Consider the following 13,846-nt stretch of genomic DNA (forward strand, 5'->3'; position numbering starts at 1 on the left):
AACTCAGTGGGGGCTGGCTGGGTGATGTGTACATTTATATCTACACAAGTTTTTTGTTTCATCATGATGTATAAATACAATGCACCAATAAAACATTTTTAAAAACACACAAAGAACTCTTGAATACATGCTGCACTTATGTTTTTTATTAAATCCCAAAATACCAGATCACTCTTTTAAATACTCTTTCTATACTGACAAACCAATTTAATTTTTATCATTCAAAGCAGATGTTTACACCAAACTGAGATATCACTGACTTTTTCTCAAAAAGGAATATTATAATTTAGCTTTTAAAAGCCATAAAAACAATATATGATAGAAAAAATTATGAACAGCATTCCACTCATCCAGCTTTGTGTCCTTGGACAAGTATACTAGCATTACTGTACTTTACTTTCCCTATCTATAATTGATGATAATATATTCATTTTATAAATGATTATTATAAGAATTAAATGAAACAATGCACATAAAGGACCAGATATTCTATATAATGTTGTTTACTATATTGGTATATAAAAATCCATATATTTTAGGTAATATCTCTAATATTGCTAGCAATGTGCTCTTTTTAAATTAACATAAAATTAAATTTATTAAAGATATAAACAATAGTAGAATCTGATTTATTCTTAAATATGTTTCCTAAAGGATTATTTCACTATGAGAATCTATTATATTAAAATTCTTTCATTCATTTAAAAGATGGTTGAATGTATAAAACTATAGTTATATGTAGAAGAATATAGAGAGAAATGTGGTAGCTTTGTTGTCAGAGAGATCCAGGGTGTTCTCACCAGCCATGACCTTTAGTCTCCACTTCCCTTAACAGAATTATCATATGAACTTGCCAGCACTTGGTGAGGACTGAAAGTTGGGCCTCTGTTGTGTGTTTAATACATTCTTGAAATTTTAGAAATTCATTTATTATAGAAATCAAGGTACATGTTTACTATGGCACCAAACATGAAAAATTATGTGTGATGTAAGTGTGTATGAGTGTGTGTGTGTGTGTGTGTGTGTGTGTGTGTGTGTGTGTGTGTGTATTTACAGTACTGGGGATTGAACCAGGGGCATTCTAACTCCAAGCTACACCCCCAAACCTATATTTTATTTCTTTTTTTTTCTTTCTTTTTTTTTTTTTTTTTTTTTGGTGGTACTGGGGGTGGAACCCAGAGGCTTTCTACCTCCGGGCTATACTCCCAGACCTATTTTTTTTAATATTTTATTTGGAAACAGGATCTCACTAAGTTGCTAAGAGCCTCACTAAGTAGCTGAGGCTGGCTTCAAACCTGCGCGATCCTCCTGTCTCAGCCTCCCAAGCGCAGGGATTATAAGTGTACATCACAATGCCCAGCAGTATTTATATTTTAAACACAATTATAAATGCCTGACACAGGCTCGAAATGTTATAAGCACTTATTGTGAGGTAGGTGATGTATCTGTGATTCAGAAATCACCTAATTTCTCCTCTGCCAAGTCTTTGTCAGGTAATAGCAGCCACTTTTCTGGTGAAGTCACAAATGGAGGGTTAGTTGCATAAAATTCTTTCCAACTTACTATCCTAAAATAAAAGACTTTATCAGCAGGAGTTAATACCTCCAGGATTTGGAGCTGTGTTATAGGAATAAAAGAAATAATTAATGATTGATAAAATAAAGGAGACAGGTACTATCCTGTCCTCTGCAGGTTCACTAGATCCACTAAAACCTGCTAGTCAGAACACTGTGTTCATTCTGTTACTTTAAGTACAAGTACAATAAAATAGGAAAGATCATTTTACACAGAGCTACTAGATCGACCTCCTTAAAACAACAGATAAAACAATAATGAGATGGGCAAGAAAAAACAGAAATTCCTCAAGGGTGAAATGTATTTTCTTAGATCCATGAAAGCAAATATGTTTGCAAGACTCCATCTCAAGAACAAAATCTAATTGGGCTGACAATGAACACTGTCCCATCTTTTTCCATATCATGAATGCTAAAATATAAAAAATACTTTTTAAGAATTTACTTTGACAGCTCATATTTTTTAAATCAGTGTTTGCCATACCCAATTACCATTGGGTATAAAACAAACTAAAATATGTATAACTCTATGTTTCCTATGATGCTATATAATAAATATTTTGGAGATGAGCATGGTGGCATAAACCTGTAATTTCAGTGTTTGGGAGGCTGAGACAAGAGGGTTGTAGATTTGAAGCCAACATCAGCAAGTTAGCAAAACTCTCAGCAATTAAATGAGACTGTATTTGATTTATTTATTTTATTTTGTATTGGTGCATTGTAATCATACTTCTTAGTGGAGTACAAGATGGTATAGGCATACATGCACACATCACCCAATTAGCCCTTATTCAATTCCCGCCCCATTTCCTCCTCCCCTTCCTTTGTCTTGTGTTTACCTTGTAAATGTACATCATGTACAATAGGGAATTCCTCTCTTCCCTCTCCCATCCCCCTCAGTTAGGCCACCTTATTTGCTCATCTATAGCATCTTCTTTGTCTAGAGTTCCTCCTATGACCCATTTTCTTTCTAGCTTCTGCATATTAGGGAGAGCATCTTATTTTTTATTTTTCTGTGTCTGACTAATCTCACTTAGCATAATGTTCTTCCATTTCATCCATTTCCCTGTAAATGATGTAATTTTCTTTTTCTTTATAGCTAAGTAAAATTCCATTGTGTACATATCCCATAGTTTTGTAATCCATTCATCTGTTGATGGACATCTTGGCTGGTTCCATAGTTTGGCTATGGTGAATTGTGCAGCTATGAACATAGATACACATGCATTAGTTTGGTAGTTTGGTTTCCATTCTTTTGAGTAGATACCCAGAAGTGGTGTTGATGGACCATATGGTAAGTTTGTTCCCATTCTTCTAAGGATCTTCCATACTGTTTTCCAAAGTGGTTGCACTAATTTGCAATCCCACCAACAATGTATTAGAGTTCTCACTTCTCCACATCCTTAATAGCATTTGTTGTCTGTGCTTTGAATGATTGCCATTCTAGTTGGGGTTAGATGAAATCTCAGGGTAGTTTTGATTTGCATCTCTCTGATTGATAATGATATTGAGCATTTTTATGCATTTATTGGCAATTTTAATTTATTCTTTTGTTAAGTGTCTATTTAGTTCACTTGTCCATTTTTGGATTGGGTTATTTGTTTTCTAAGTGCTGAGTTTCTTGGGTTCTCTGTATATTCTAAATATTAGATTGCATTAAACTTAAGAGCTTCTGTACAGCAAAGAAAACTATCAAGAACCTCAACCAAGAGCCAACAGAATGGGAGTTTTTGCCACCTACTACTCCTCCAATGACACTGTATTTTAATAAATAATTTTTAGAAAAGGGCTTGAGATATACCTCAGAAGTAGAATGTCCCTATATTTAATCCCATGTGTCTATAAATAAGTAAATAAATTATTATTTTGGATATTTATTGATTTAACATAAATATTCTGAATGTAAAAAAAGAAAATTCTCTCCCCAAAGACAATATTCATACCAATATAGACCCTCAACACAATTTATTTATTTATTTATTTATTTTTATTTATTTTTATTGGTGCACTGTATTCATACATCAAAGTAGGATACATACTTTTGTAGACATACATGCACACTTTTCCCAGTCAGCCCCCACCCAATCCCCACCCCATTCTCTCCCTATCCCTCCCTCCCATGCTTGGCTTAGTAGTTGACATCTAGTATTATGGCAATTTATCTAAAATTAAAAATGATAATCTCACATAACAGTTTCATTTGTCTGATACCAAACTTTTGATGACTTAAAGATAACAATTCAATATTTCTTTTTGCTTTCTTTCTTACCAGAGATTTTTTTTCTATTTTTAGGTGAAACTATCATATATTTATATATTTATTTTTCAGAAAAAAAATCTATCCTAATATGGAATATGGACTCTAGGTACCCAAAACGATCTTGAAAAAGAACAAAGCTAGAAGATATATATTTTCTGATTTCAAACCATATAAAGCTACAATAATTGAAACAGTGTAGTACTATTCTAAAGGCAGATATATAAACCACTGGAGTTAAATAAAAGCCTAGAGCTAAATTCTTCCCTATATTGTCAAGTTATTTTTGACAAGGTTTCCACAAACATTTGGTGGTGGAAATATTAATCTTTTAACTAAATATTGTTAAAAAATAATAATTACATGGAAAAGAATAAAATTGGACCCTTACCTAATCCCATATACAAATATTAATGCAAAATAGATAATAGACCTAAATATAAATCTTAAGACTATAAACTTTTAGGAGAAAATCTGGGTCATTAAACCTCACAACATTGAAATTGGCAGTAATTTCTTGGTTATGATTTCAATGGCACAGGCAACAGAGGAGTATACAAACTCCCTAAAAAATAAAAAAAAAATTGTATATCCAAAGACAATGTAAACAGAGTTAACAGTTACTAATAGAATGGGATAAAATATATCCAAATGCTATATCTGAAGGTATATTAATATTCCAACTAGATCCTAGAAATTAACAACAATAAAGGCAAACAATACAATTTAGAGATAGGTAAAAGACTAACATAAATAATGAATCTCCACAGATAACCAATCTTAGTTGTCTGTTGGATGGAAAATCTTGTTTCTCTAGTTCTGATGTGTGTTACCTATTTCTTTTTTGTAGTTAATCTCTTTGAGTATTTTCTCTAGCGCTGGTTTTGAAGACATAAATTCCTTCAGTTTCTGTTTGTCATGGAAGCTTCTTATTTCTCCATCTAATTTGATAGAAAGTTTTGCTGGGTAGGAAAATTTTGGCTGGAAGTTGTTTTCTTTCAGAGTTTGGAATATGTTACTCCAAGCCCTTCTGGCTCTCATAACTTGGTTTGGGAAGTCTGGAGTGATTCTAATTGGTTTGCCTCTGAATGTCACTTGGCCCTTTGCTTTTGTTGCCTTTAAGATTCTCTGCTTGGCTTCCACATTGGTCATTTTGACAATGATGTGGCGTGGGGATCCTCTTCTCCGATCCTGTCTAAAGGGAGTTCTATAAGTTTCTTGGACCTGTGTATCGACCTCTTGCTCTATGTCTGGAAAATTTTCTGCTATTACTTCCTTGAAGAGATTGTTGATCCCTTTGGTTTCACTTTCTTTTCCCTCCTCTATTCCAATTATTCTTAGGTTAGCTCTCTTAAAATGGGCCCATATTTCTTCAATATCAGATTCATGCTGTCGGATTTTTTTTTTCTAGATTAGAAACTATGCGTTCATTTTTGGATTGCTCATCTTCTAAGAGCGAGATTCTGTTCTCCATGTGTTCTAATTGGTTGTTTGTGCTTTGAATTGAGGCCTTTACTTCATTAATTGCATCCTTTATCTCTTTTTGGCTCTCTCTGAGTTCTTTTCGAAGCACCTCTATTATTTCTACAGTTATTTTCCTGATTTGATCTTCTAGAAATCTCTGATTTTCTGTTTTATTGGGTTCTGATGTTGTGGGGTTGTGGGCATTTATTGCTCCAGTATTATTCCTCTTTCCCATGATTTCGGATGTTTGTGCCTTCTCTGGGTTCTTCCCTTGGGTCACTATGACTTCATTTAAGGTGTTCTGGATCTCGAGTCAGTAGTATCTCAGACCCCACTACTCCTTTACTGGGTTTTATCACAGAGTCTCCGACCCAGAGAGTCGATAGAGGCTGCTTTAGACTGTGGGGGGTGCCAGGTTGCACGTTCTCCTATGGTGTGATATCTCTGCCACCGCCCCTCCCCCACTGGGTCAAGTCTCAGGGAGTACAGTACTGGGATTTCTCCTCTGTGGCCCGCAATTTGACTCACTGTTCTTGAGTACGCAGATGTAGCTGTACTGGCCTCGCTGAATTCGGTGCTGCTGCAGGTGGCAATATGGCGCCGCTGCTATGCCCTCGGCTGTGGGGCTGGTGTTTTTCTTCTTGGTTTTGATTTCCACTCTAAATCCCTGCAGCGTGTGCTGAGCTCAGCCACTGGGAGCTTTAGATGCTCTCTGCGCAGAGAAATCCCACCTGGCTGTTCCGCAGTGGCTCACCTCGGCTTGCTGTAGCCGTCCCGTGAATTCGCCGGTGCTGCCGGCAGTATGGCGCTGCTGCCACGTCTGCCATGTCCTTGGGCGTGAGGCCGGTTATCTCCTCTGTGGCTCTGTTCTCAGTCCGCTTTCTCTCTGGAACCTGGTGATTTTTTGTTTCACTGGTGATGGTGTTTTCTGGCTATGAAAGGCGCTGATTTTGTGGTAATGGAGATTGGTTGTTAGCGGGGCTCTTAAGCCCCGCTTTTCTCAGTCGCCATCTTCCCGGAAGTCTCCACAATTTTTAATATTGATCCAAAAATGTTACTCCAGGTCTATACTTTGAATAAGAGAAGTTTCAGATACCAGCTTTCCAGCCTCTATAATCAGTTAATTAGTGAACACTCGTCAATTTTTGCTTCCCCACAGAATCTCATAACTGCAGAGGTCAGATAATATTCACTTGGTTACTTTCTCCTAAATATTATCCAAATGTGAATCTCAGATTTCTTAGATATAGTTTCAACTTATTCTTTTGTTTGTGGTCACATAACTTCTCTGGATTACAATATCTCTCTAAGTAAAAATGTTCATAATAAAATTCTATCTCATGGCATTGTCATGAAGACAAAATAAAATTGGTTGGCTTAAAGCCTTAGTTATAATAGGCCCTCCATAAACTCTTATTATGAATGAAATGTCAGGAGAGATACCAGTGCCTATCAAGAGGAATGAGAGGGAGCTCTTTCATTCAAAGCCCCCAGAGTATACAAGGTCCCTCTAGCTGGAAACATCAATAAATACAGCTGTGAAGAAGAGAAAGGACAAACGCAGAAAACTAGATGGATATAAATGAAACACTCAGCTGACCCACAAGATTAACATATTTTCCATGAACTTCCTAATTGCATTTAATATTACCTTTGATGCTTGAAAAGTCCCATCATTCCCCCCAGGAAATAAAGATTCCTCCAATGATGCATAACCATCTGGGTGATAATGTTTAAATATTGTGAAGAAATCTCACACAAATATATATAAGCATTAGTAAAGACTCCCTCAGAAAGATCCCCCAAAGCACAGGAAATAAAACTGAGAGTAAATAAATGGAATGACATCAAGTTAAAGAGCTTTTATGCAACTAATGAAACAATCAGGAATCTAAAGAGAGAGTCTACAGAATGAGAGAAAATCCTTACCATCTGTTCCTCAGATAGAGGACTAATAATCAAGAACACATAAAGAATTTAAAAACCTAACACTAAAATATAAGCCAATCAAAAATGGGCAATTGAACTGAACTGAAAAGATACTTCTCAAAAGAATAAGTACAAATATAAATAAGTATATGAAAAAATGTTCCAGGTCATTAGCAATAGAGAAATTCAAATAAAAATGAAACAAAGATTCCAACCAATTCCAGTTGTAATGGCAATCATCAAGAAAGCAAACAATAATAATTGCTGTCAAGGATATGGGAAAATAGAAACTCTTATACACTGTTGATGGGACTGAAAATTAGTACAATCACTATAAAGATCATTATAGAGTCTCCTCAAAAGACTGAAAATGGAACTTCCATATGAACCACCAATACCATACCTCAGTATAAGAATTAAAGTGAGAATATTATAGGAATACATGAATATCCACATTTGTAGCAGCACAATTACAATAGCCAATTATGGAACCAACTTAGGTATATCCATCAACATATGAATGGTTAATGAAAATGTGATATATGCACACAATGGAGTTTTACTCAGCTTAAAAAAGAACAAAATTATGTCATTCACAGGAAAATAGATAGAACCAGAGAATATCATGCTAAGTGAGACCAGTTATTGGCAGAAGGTCAAGGGCTGTATATTTTCTCTGATATGTGGGAGCTAGAAGATAAATAGGAAACAAGAGGTACTTCAGATGAATGAGAAGAGACACCAATAGGATAGTGGAAGGTATTAGAGGAGGGAAGTGGGGAAGAGAAAGAGAGGAATAAATGAAGGAAACAGTTCAAATGCCCAAATATGAAAGCAGCACTGCCAATCTCACTAGCATGTACAAGGAAAGGATGGGAAGCAGGATGGGTTCTGGAGAAAACACATTAAGTTCTGTATGTGTATATATATGAATGAGTTTAAACCTCACTTTTATGTATAATTATAATGCACTGGAGATTAAAGATGGTGGAGTAGAGGAAGGCAGCTCATTTCAGTTGTACAGAGACTCAGAACTCAACCAGCAGGAAGACTGCTTCTTAACAAAAGAAAACAGTCAGAACTCAGCAGAAGAAAGACAGTAGAAATTTGCTTAAATGGGAGGCTTCAAAAAGAACAGAGGACTAAAAAAAAGCTCCATGTGTCTGGTCTGGTGAACAGAGAGCAGAAGCGGCACCATCTTTATGAGCCCATGTGAGAGCTGGCAGCTGCTGGGACCCAGCAGCTCTCAGAGACCAATTCCAGCAATGAAGAAGCAGAATCTTATCAAGCCACTGACTGCAGAAAACCATCATCAAAAGCAATCACACTCTTCTCTCCACACTCAAATACCTCAAGATACAACTTTCTAGACTGCCCAGCCAAACCACTCAGCAAACTCCTGTGGCTGCAGTTGAACTTCTCTGGACTGACAATCAATCAACAGGCCCTTCCTTCAGGGACCCCGAGTGGCTACAACCCAGCTTGTCAAAATCACTGGGAATCTCTAGACTAACCAGTGAAACAACCCAGTGAACTCCTGTGGCTGCAGCTGAAATGGGAACCAAGTAGGAACAAAGATGAACTGGGGACAGGGCTGAGCTATAGGAACCAAGAAACTACAGATGCTTCTTGCAGGAACCCAAGTGGCATTTGTTAAGACCATGGGTTTACAAACCATGCTAGTGGGATCCTGCACAGAGACAGAGTCTTGCATGGTAATGAGCAGTCTCATGGCATCTGTGAGTTTGCAAATCATTCCTGTGGGTGTGAGATAGGGGCTACAATCAGACACAGCAGAAATGTGAATTGACAGACTTCCTTAGGGACACTAGAGTAGATGGGAGATAGGGTAAGCAGTATACCACACCACTGCAGTGTCTCCAGCAACTAACACTGGACTGCCAGCAGTGGTGTCAGTCAGGAGCAATAATTCAGCCAACCATACTGCAGGCTTGGAAGGCCATAAAATTGTACCTGGCAGTGTTTGACTCCACAAGTACCAAGGCTGGTGGCCAACAAGTTCTTATGTGATTCCAGCTGCCCTGGGGCTAAATAACTCAGCCACCCACTCCAGGCTCAGAAGAGTAAAAGGATGGAAAAAATATATATCATGCAAATGGAGACCAAAAACAAGCTGGGGTAGCAACACTCATATCAGACAAAGCAGACCTTAAGCTAAAACTTATCAGAAGAGACAAAGCAGATTATTTCTTACCAATAAAAGGAACAAACAAACAAGAAGATATAAATAGAGTGAACATTTATGCCCCAAATATGAGTGCACCCACCCTTATAAAAACAAACTCTTCAGGACATTAGGTCTCAAATAAACCCAAATATAAAATATTGAGGGACTCCAAAACAATACTCATATCACTAGATCAATCTTCCAGCCAAAAGATGGGTAAAGATTCTTCATAACTAAATAACACTATAAGCCAAATGAACATAATAGACATATACAGAGTATTTCAACCAGCAACAGCTGAATACACAGTCTTCTCAGGTGCTAATGGAACCTTCTTCATAATAGATCACATTCTGGTCCACAAAGCAAGTACCAGCAAATTCAAAAAATGTAATATAATTCTTTACATTTCTTCAGATTATAATGGAATTAAAGTAAAAATCAGCAACAGAAAGACCAAAATAAGTTGCATAATACATAGAGACTGAATGATACACTTTTTAAATTTTATTTTATTGAAAGTAAATGTTATACATTTAATCTGTATTTAGTGCCCCCCCCCTCGTTTCCCTTCCTCCTTCCCGATACTTAATACCCAGGCTAGCCGGGCGTGGTGGCGCACGCTTGTAATCGCTGCGCTTGGGAGGCGGAGACAGGAGGATCGCACAGGTTCGAAGCCAGCCGCGCTGGCATAAGAGACCCTGTTTCAAAAAAATATAAAATAGGTCTGGGAGTGTAGCCCGGAGATAGAAGGGCTTCCAGGAACCCCAGTACCACAAAAAAAAATAATAATAATAATACCCAGGCTAACCTTGCTATATTCGTACTTTTACACCTATTTGGAAATAGCCGCTCATCAATCAAGTTCAGCCTCCTTCCTCTCTTAGTTTTCCATTCAAACTTTGCTGAGATTTCCCTTCCATTATCTGGAGTCCCACAGGTATCCCCAATGCTCACTCGTTTGGGCATATTAGAGGAAATATATGTCCCTTCTCTTACTGTGTTTGGCTGATCTCACTTAACATAATGCTTTCCAGCCCTTTCCATCTTCCTACAAATGACGTGATTTTGTTCTTCTATAGCTGAATAGAATTCCATTGTGTGTATTTCCCATAACTTTGCAAACCATTCATCTGCTGATGGGGGCCTAGGTTGTTTCCAAATTTTGGCTATTACAAATTGTGCTGCTATGAACATAGGTATGCATATGTTGCTGTAGTTCTCTGATTTCAACCCTTTTGGAAAAAAATACCTAGGAGTGGTAAAGCTGGATCATATGGTGGATCTATTCCCAGTTTTCTAAGGAATCTCCACACAGATCTCCATAGTGGCTGAACTAGATTGCACTCCCACCAACAATATAAAAGAGTTCCTCTTTCCCCACATCCTCGCCAGCATTTATTATTGTTTGATTTATTTATGCTTGCCAATCTGACTGGGGTTAGATGGAATCTCAGTGTAGTTTTGATTTGCATCTTCCCGATGGCTAATGATGAAGAACATCTTTTCATGAATCTATTGGCCATTTTTATCTCCTCTTTTGTAAAGTGTCTATTAATTTCAGTTGCCCATTTCTTGATTGGGTTGTTTGTTTTGCTAGTGCTGAGTCTTTTGAGCTCTTTGTATATTCTGGATATTAGCTCCCTATCAGAGTGGTGACTGGTAAAGATCTTCTCCCATTCTGTAGGCTTCCTCTTTAGGTTCTTGATGGTTTCCTTTGATGAGAAGAAACTTTTTAGTTTGATGCTATCCCACTTGTTGATTCTTGCTTTAATTTCCTGAGCTTTGGAGGTTTGGTTGAGAAAGTTACTGCCTGTGCCTATATGTTGTAGTGATGAGCCTATGTTCTCCTCTAATAACTTCACAGTCTCTGGTCTGATTTCTAAGTTTTTGATCCATCTCGAGGTGATTCCTGTGCATGGTGAGATACAGGGGTTTAGTTCCATCTTTCTACAAATGGACAGCCAGTTCTCCCAGCACCATTTGTTGAAAAGGCTGTCTTTTTTCCAGCGTATGAGTTTGGCCCCTTTGTCAAAGATTAATTGACGGTAGGTGTGTGGATTTGTTTTCTGTATCTTCTATTCTGTTCCACTGGTCAGCGTACCTGATATTGTGCCAGTACCGTGCTGTTTTTACTACTATTGATCTATAGTATAGTTTGAAGTCTGGGATTGTGATGCCTCCTGCGTGATTCTTGTTGCTGAGAATTGCTTTGGCTATTCTAGGTCTTTTCTTTCTCCATATAAAGTTCATGATTGCTTTTTCTAGGTCTGTGAAGAATGTAGTTGGTATTTTGATGGGAATTGCATTGAATCTATAAATCATTTTTGGAAAAATGGCCATTTTGATGATATTTATTCTGCCTATCCATGAGCATGGGAGGTCTTTCCATCTTCCAAGGTCTTCTTCCATTTCTTTCTTTAATGTTTCATAGTTTTTGTTGTAGAGGTCTTTTACATTTTTGGTTAGGTTTATTCCTAGGTATTTTATTGGTTTTGAGGTTATAGTGAATGGAATTGACTGCTTTATTTCTTTCATTGTGGATTCATTGTTGGTATAAAGAAAAGCCTCTGATTTCTTTAGGTTGATTTTGTATCCTGCAACTTTGCTGAATTTGTTAATTAACTCCAGAAGTCTTTTGGTTGAGTTCTTAGGGTCTTCTAGGTAAAGGATCATGTCATCTGCAAATAAGGATAATTTTAATTCCTCTCTTCCTATTTGAATTCTTTTTATTTCCTTCTCTTGTCTTATTGCTGTGGCAAGAGTCTCAAGGACTATATTGAAGATGAGTGGTGATAGTGGACATCCTTGTCTTGTTCCCAATTTTAGGGGAAATTCTTGCAGTTTTTCCCCATTCAGTATAATGCTGGCTTTGGGTTTGTTTTATATTGCCTTAATGATGTTGAGGTATGTTCCTTTTATTCCAATTTTCTGTAGTGTTTTTAACATGAATGGGTGTTGGATTTTGTCAAAGGCTTTTTCAGCATCTATTGCTATGATGATGTGGTTTTTATTCTTGATTATATTTATGTGGTGGATGACATGTATTGATTTGCATATGTTGAACCAACCTTGTTTTTCCGGGATGAAACCAACTTGATCATGGTGTATTATTCTCTTGATATGGTTTTGAATGCGTATAGCTAGTATTTTGTCTAGAATTTTTGCATTTACGTTCATTAAAGATATTGGTCTGTAGTTTTCCTTTCTTGAGGTATCTTTATTTGGTTTGGGGATTAATGTGATACTGGCCTTGTAGAAAGAATTTGGGAGAGTTCCATCTCTTTCAATTTCCTGGAATAAGTTATGAAGTATTGGTATTAGTTCTTTACTGAAGGCTTTGTAGAATTCAGCTGAAAATCCATCTGGGCCTGGGCTTTTCTTTGATGGAAGAATTTTTATTGCCATTTCTACTCCATTGTTTGCTATTGGTTGGTTTAGGCTTGCTATATCCTCTTGGTTCAGTTTAGGTAGGTTAACTGTGTTTAGGAATCTATCAATTTCTTCCATGTTTTCTTGTCAATTGGAGTATAAATTTTTAAAGTAGTTTCTGATAATTCTATGAATTTCTTCACTATCTGTGGTGATGTCTCCCTTTTCATTTCTGATTTTAGTAATTTTCATTGATTCTCTTTTTCTTTTGGTTAGGTTAACCAGGGGTTTATCAATTCTATTAACCTTTTCAAAGAACCAGCTTTTTGTTTTGTTGATTTTTTGAATTTTTTTTTGTTGTTGTTCTCTATTTCATTTACTTCTGCTCAGATTTTAATAATTTCCTGTCTTCTGCTGGCTTTAGGGTTGGACTGTTGCAGTCTTTCTAGATCCTTGAGTTGTGCCAATAGGGTCTGAACTTGGTGATTCTGAGTCCTTCTTATGTGAGCACTCAACGCAATAAACTTTCCTCTTAATACTGCCTTCATAGTGTCCCAGAGATTTTGGTAAGTTGTGTCTCTGTTTTCATTTATTTCCAAAAATTTCTTTACTTCTTCCCTAATTTCTTTTTTTTTAATTTTTTAATTGGTGCACTGTATTCATACATCATAATGGTATAAAGAAAATACTTTTGTAGACATACATGCACACATTGCCCAGTTACCCCTACTCGATCCCCACCCCGTTCCCTCCCCATCCCTCCTTCCCATGCTTGGCTTAGAGGTTGACATCTAGTATTATAGCAATTTATCCAAAATTAGCAATGATAATCTCACATAACAGTTTAATTTGTTTGATACCAAGCTTTTGATGACTTAAAGATAACACTTCAAGCCGGGCGTGGTGGCGCACGCTTGTAATCCCCGCGCTTGGGAGGCAGAGACAGGAGGATCGCGCAGGTTCGAAGCCAGCCACGTGCGCTGGCTTAGGAGACCCTGTTTCCAAATAAAAATGTAAAAATAGGTCTGGGAGTGTAGCGCAGAAGTAGAAGGGCTTCCAGGA

This window comes from Muscardinus avellanarius (genome assembly GCF_963383645.1).
Source record: "Muscardinus avellanarius genome assembly, chromosome: 11".
In the NCBI taxonomy this organism is placed as follows: Eukaryota; Metazoa; Chordata; class Mammalia; order Rodentia; family Gliridae; genus Muscardinus; species Muscardinus avellanarius.